Source organism: Cupressus sempervirens, chromosome 6, assembly GCF_028749045.1.
Source record: "Cupressus sempervirens isolate cs-2001-9-10 chromosome 6, ASM2874904v1, whole genome shotgun sequence".
NCBI classification, from domain to species: Eukaryota; Viridiplantae; Streptophyta; class Pinopsida; order Cupressales; family Cupressaceae; genus Cupressus; species Cupressus sempervirens.
Genome location: NC_143123.1, coordinates 703,690,890 through 703,696,616, shown reverse-complemented (window position 1 = coordinate 703,696,616; position 5,727 = coordinate 703,690,890).

Sequence of the window (5,727 nt, the reverse complement as noted above, 5' to 3'; positions counted from 1 at the left end):
TTCGATGGAGGACATTGTTCCTTTCAATTATACCATTAATCTAAATGGGATTTCTTTGCAATGGTTATAGTTTAGGTGAGATTCTTTGAAATTTTGGGAGTTGGTAGTATAAGTAAATCTAAATTAAATATATTAAAAATAAATACTACCTTATATTAATAAAAATAAAGAACAAAATTTCATCCAAAGAAAACTTAAAACAACATTTCACTGGTGTTTAATATTTTAGATCTAATAATCTATCATGAATGAAGTGTTGAAGATGATGTATCAAAGACATAGTGGAATATTTCAGTAGCTACTTCAATTACAACAGAGATTGAAGACATCATGGATAATCATTTTGGCAAAGGCACAAGAAACATGACATACAAAGAATTAACACTAGATGAATTATGCTAAGAATGACATTATGAAAAATTCCACTAACCAATACATGGGACCTTGTAACATGTATTATTGCCTCCAACATGGTGATCATCATTCTCAAATCCACTTCCTATAAACATGTCAATATCATAGACTATAATACATATCCCAAGACTCATTCCATAAGAAATAGTGATGACATAAAGTGGGAGAGTCTATTTTATCATTCAAACTCTCAAACCCATGCAAAACTATCAACAGATAGAGTTGTGCATGACTAGTCAATATAATAAGTGTAAAAAGACTTAGAGAACTTCAAAATATATTGGAACAGGCCATATAGAATTATCAAATATGTTAGATTAATTAGATATTTTCTAATTAACTCTATTTTACTTAAGCTAAACTTTAGGCACCTAGTAATTTTTTTATTATTAATTATTATCATGCAATCTAAATTAGATTCCTAACACGGCTTTGATCTCCTTTTATAAGGATTGATCTCTCTCTATATTTTACATTGATTCACTTTTTATTAATAACAATCTTTTTTTTCTGAATGTCTCATCTATGGATTTGAGAATTTCAGCCTCCATAGCTTTTGCTTCTCTCTTTTTGTGACAAGTGTTTGCATGCAAGTGATTCTTGAGAGATGTGGGGTTGATCTTTCATCAACTTCAACATGGTATCAGAGCTCCAGATCTTCATGCTCATGTTCTATTTGTGAGTGATTTGGCACAGATCTGTGGCTTACAGAGGATTTTGTATTGGATCTAGGGGGACCTATTTTTTGAAGTACTTTGAGCCCAAATGGACTTGATGGTTGAATTCAAACTAGTTGAAAACTCTCATTCTCATATAAAATACATCCAATTTGGACATTGTTGAAATCTAAGGCAAAACATTTTTTGTACCTAGGTCATTTTGCCCTAGGCATGCAAATAAAAATGGGCAATTTTTTATATCAAAAATAATCTCTCATCTTTTTTCCAAAAATGGTACTTGAAAAAATGCATGCCTTTTTTACACAAGGCACTTAGAAAAGTACATAACTTTGAGAATAAAAGAGAGGGGCTTTATTGAGGGTTATTGTTGGTAGGCCCATGCATGCTCTTGGACGTCCTCGTTTATTCCAACGGGCATATTACATGTGCTTGTAAGTCATTGTCAGGTCCACCCATCTTTTTGTATGCCTATCCCAGTCTCCAATGTGCTTGTGTCTTTATTTTTATGTCCCACTTGGAGAACACACCCCTTATCTCGGCACTAGTTAAATAGTCAAAAAAAAGCACTAGGTCAATGCCCTCTCTTTTAATGACCATAGATGCCCATCCATGTCTATCTCATACTGCATCGTCTACTCATAACTAACATCGCTAATAATATTTTCTATCAATCAAATTGGCAAAAAATATTGCTAGTTTGTTGTTTAAAAAGTTTCCAAAATATAAACAACTCTGTCAATATTTCTAAAAATATTATATAAAATAGTGAGTAAATAAAAAAAATTATAAGTTGTTTAAGAAGAAACATAAGAATATGGAGAATAAATTAAGTAATAAAAAATCTAATATTTAAAAATTTAAAATAGTTATAAGATAATAAATTTATTATAGTTAAATTATTATTATAATAGTTTTTCTTTTAAAATTATATCCAATTTTTTATTATTAAAAAGTTATTTAATATTTATATTTTTAATATATTTATTATTTGTAAAATTTAAATATTTTATAAAAAGATTAGAAGAAAAATATGAATATGAATTTAAATATATTATAATTATTTAATGACTATTTTAATTTAAAAATTATAATATATTTTTAATACATTATAATTCTTTAATGACTATTTTACTTAATATACTATAATATATATTTATAGTAGACTAAATTTTATATTAAAAATATAAATTTGAATAATTACATTTTAAATTGAAATTAAAATATGAATATTTACACTTTTTATATATTATTTTGACTATTTTATAAGAGTGTTACAATTACTATTACATTAATATAGTAATTGTAATTGTGTGAATTTTAAATATATTATTATTTAATTAGATTATTAGAATAGTTATAAGATAATATAATATATTATAATTGCACTTACTATTATATATTATTCTTATATAATTTTATAATTTTATAATTTAAAATGATTAAAAGATAGAAGATTGCATTAGAATAAATATTTAACCGCATAAAGAAATAGCATCACAAAATATATAATACAACAATTTATTAAGGAAACTAGGATAAATGGTTTCCCTCATGTTTCCAATAGTGGCATGTTGTGATGGTTAAGTTATTGAGTTTTTGGCCTTGCCATCAAGGTTCAAATCTAATGGGGATGAGGTCCCCTGTTTGTGGCCTCACTGGTTCATAGCTCCAGGTCAAAGCGTTTACCCCTCCTTTAAAATAAAAATATGGTTTCCCTCATGAAAACACATGATTTTCAAAAAATAGTTTGACTCATCATAGAGAGAAACAAAATGAAAATATATGTCATTATTAGATAAATTATAATTTAAAATATATACAATTACAATTATTATTAAAATTAAAATTACTAATACTCTTATAAATTAGTTAAAGGTAATATAATTTTTAAAAAAAGAAAAAAATAATATTTTTATTTAACTTAGATTAAAATATACATTTTTTTTTTCTAATTTGTTAATAAAATAATCTTTTTGACTACATTAGAAAAATTTATCTAAAAAAATTAAGAAGACGTGGGGAATTTTTACAAAACACATATCTTAGGCCATGGAACAATTAGATTTGAAGACGTAGCTATTTAAATTATTTTTCAAACTTCGATAATATATTTTAATTTTTTTTTAAAACTTAGATGATCATAGTTTTAGATCTTATATTTTAAAAATCAATAAAAAATAAAGCAGCAAAATTGTCCAGTTCCAATCATTTTTATTTTAATTGATTAAGGAGTCGTATCTGCTACTGATTTGATTGATAAAAGAGATTGTCAGTCATGAATGGACAACGTAGTACGAGATAGGATGGGCATGCAGGGACTGTTTACCGGGTACTATCGTGTAACTTATATGCACCTCTTTTGAGTGTATTTCATTTGTATATAAAAGACTTAAGACAATTTAACACTAGTGTAGGTGCATATAAGTTACACCATAGCAACCACCAGACATGTATGGCCATTAAAAGAGAGGGCACTGGCATGATGGAAATTTTTGGCTATTTAGCGAGTGCCCCTTATCTCGTTATCCCAACCTCTATGTACCCTGACTTGAGGTTCATCAACGATGTAGACTTTTGATTGGACCGTGGTTTATTCGATCTATGCCATGGGATGTCTTTGTGTGGTAATCCAATTTGACAATGATTTTCCATTGGACAGTGAGTTCCACGTCACCATGATCGAGCCTTTCTTACATACAGAGCTCAACCACTATGAGACCCATGCATCTGCCATAGGTCATCTTTGAGGCAAAGTCCATAGCACTTCCTTTTGTGGGGAGAGCTGCGTTTTCTTATTAGGCCCCGCGACCAGCTCTCAGCTCTCCAATCAATGCCAGCATCACTCTTTAGTCTGACATGTTCTGCCTTCCATGTCGATGTTTGTCCACCATTCTATGCAAAATTCATTGGAGGGAACATAGTTTTGTCCATAAGAGATATGTGTTTGGACCTCGCTGGAAATTTTTATGGTTTGGAAACTATGCATGATTTTTCCAAATGTGCTATATGATCTGGGACATTTGTCTTTGGTGGTTTTCAAATTGAATGGAGACTTTTTTGTCTCGTGACTCTCCAATTTGTACTTTGGGTACGTGGACCTAGTGGAGGCACACCCAGTCGTCACGCATGCTTTTGAAGCATGCACCCATTCTAGTGGACCACTCTTTTGTGCAGATGGTTTCAACTTTTTTTTTGGAACTTATACCGAGTTTTCTTTGTGGTTTTATATCCACACAGTCTCCATGCAACCATGTCCTTTTTAAAACACGTGGCATTTTTATGGCCACTGGACTTGTTCGACACCAGCCCTTTGATGTGGCAATAGTGATTTTTGGATATCTCTATTTTATTTCTGGTGAATGGATCATTTTTCTAGTAGGGGCCATTTTTATGGCTTTTTTTTGCCTCGATGACCATTTGACCATCAAATTTGTGCTCATCACTTACTGACTTCAACACTGCATCAACACTCCTATTACCCCTTCTGGCTCTATTTGGACATACCTTTAGCCTTTTGCTCATATCTCGAGCATATGGAATTCATTTTCCACAAACAAGATCTCACCAGAAAGAGGGTTCTGAGCTTGTTATAATGGTATAGGTAGTTGTATGTCTAGATTCCTTTTTATGGATTTGGTCTCTATCAAAGCTAGAAGATTATTTTTGTACCGCGGGAGACATATCTTGATCATCTGATATTCAAGTTGAGAATTCTTTATATTGTTCAAAAGGTCTATCAGAGCTCTTTCTAGTGATGCTACTTTTTTTCCCAGATTCTTCTCAAGGCACATTCTATTCAATTTTTTGCATTTTCGCATTCTAGTGGATATTTTAGTTATTTTAGGTCTAGGGATCGGTTTCTTTGCTTCAAATTATTCTTCATGGGTTATACTATCTATTGTATCAGCCTTATGTCTCTTTTTTTCTATTTAGACATCATTTGTATGCATTCTTGCAAACGCGCAAAGATAAAGTGTCATATTGCATTTGTATTTCCATTTCAATTGTTTTTTCTTATTTTTCCTTGTTTTTCCAAGTAGTGTTATCTAAGATCAATCATACAGATTATTTTATTTTTGGGATTCACCATATCTTGTGCCTTATTGTAAATGCAGTACTCTGATTAAAATGCCATGGGGGGTTGATGCTTTTCCTTTTCTTTCCATCTTTCTACATGATCATCTTTTATTTCTATCTTCTAGAACATTCCCTAGTTTGGAGGCTTCTTCGGTCCTTGACTAGTTCTTTTAGTATTATTTTCATCTCTTTTTCGAGTAGGATTTTTCCCATGTGGTTTTCTCTATCTCTCCTCTTTATAGAGATTTGGTTGCATTTGGGTACCTCATCAGGCCTTATTACTAAGACCCAATTCTACCTCTAGTAGTACTTTCTAGGTGTTTAGCTACTTCCTAAGTCTATCTTAAGGTGGTTGTTAGAGTAATTATATAGTTTCTAATTAACTCTATTTTACTTAAGCTAAACTTTAGACATATAATAATTAATTCTTTTATTAATTATTATCATGTTACCTATGTTAGATTCTTGTTATGGTTTTGAACTCTTTTTATAAGGATTGATCTCTCTTTGTAATTAATATTTATTCACTTTTGATTAATAGAAATCTCCTTTCTCT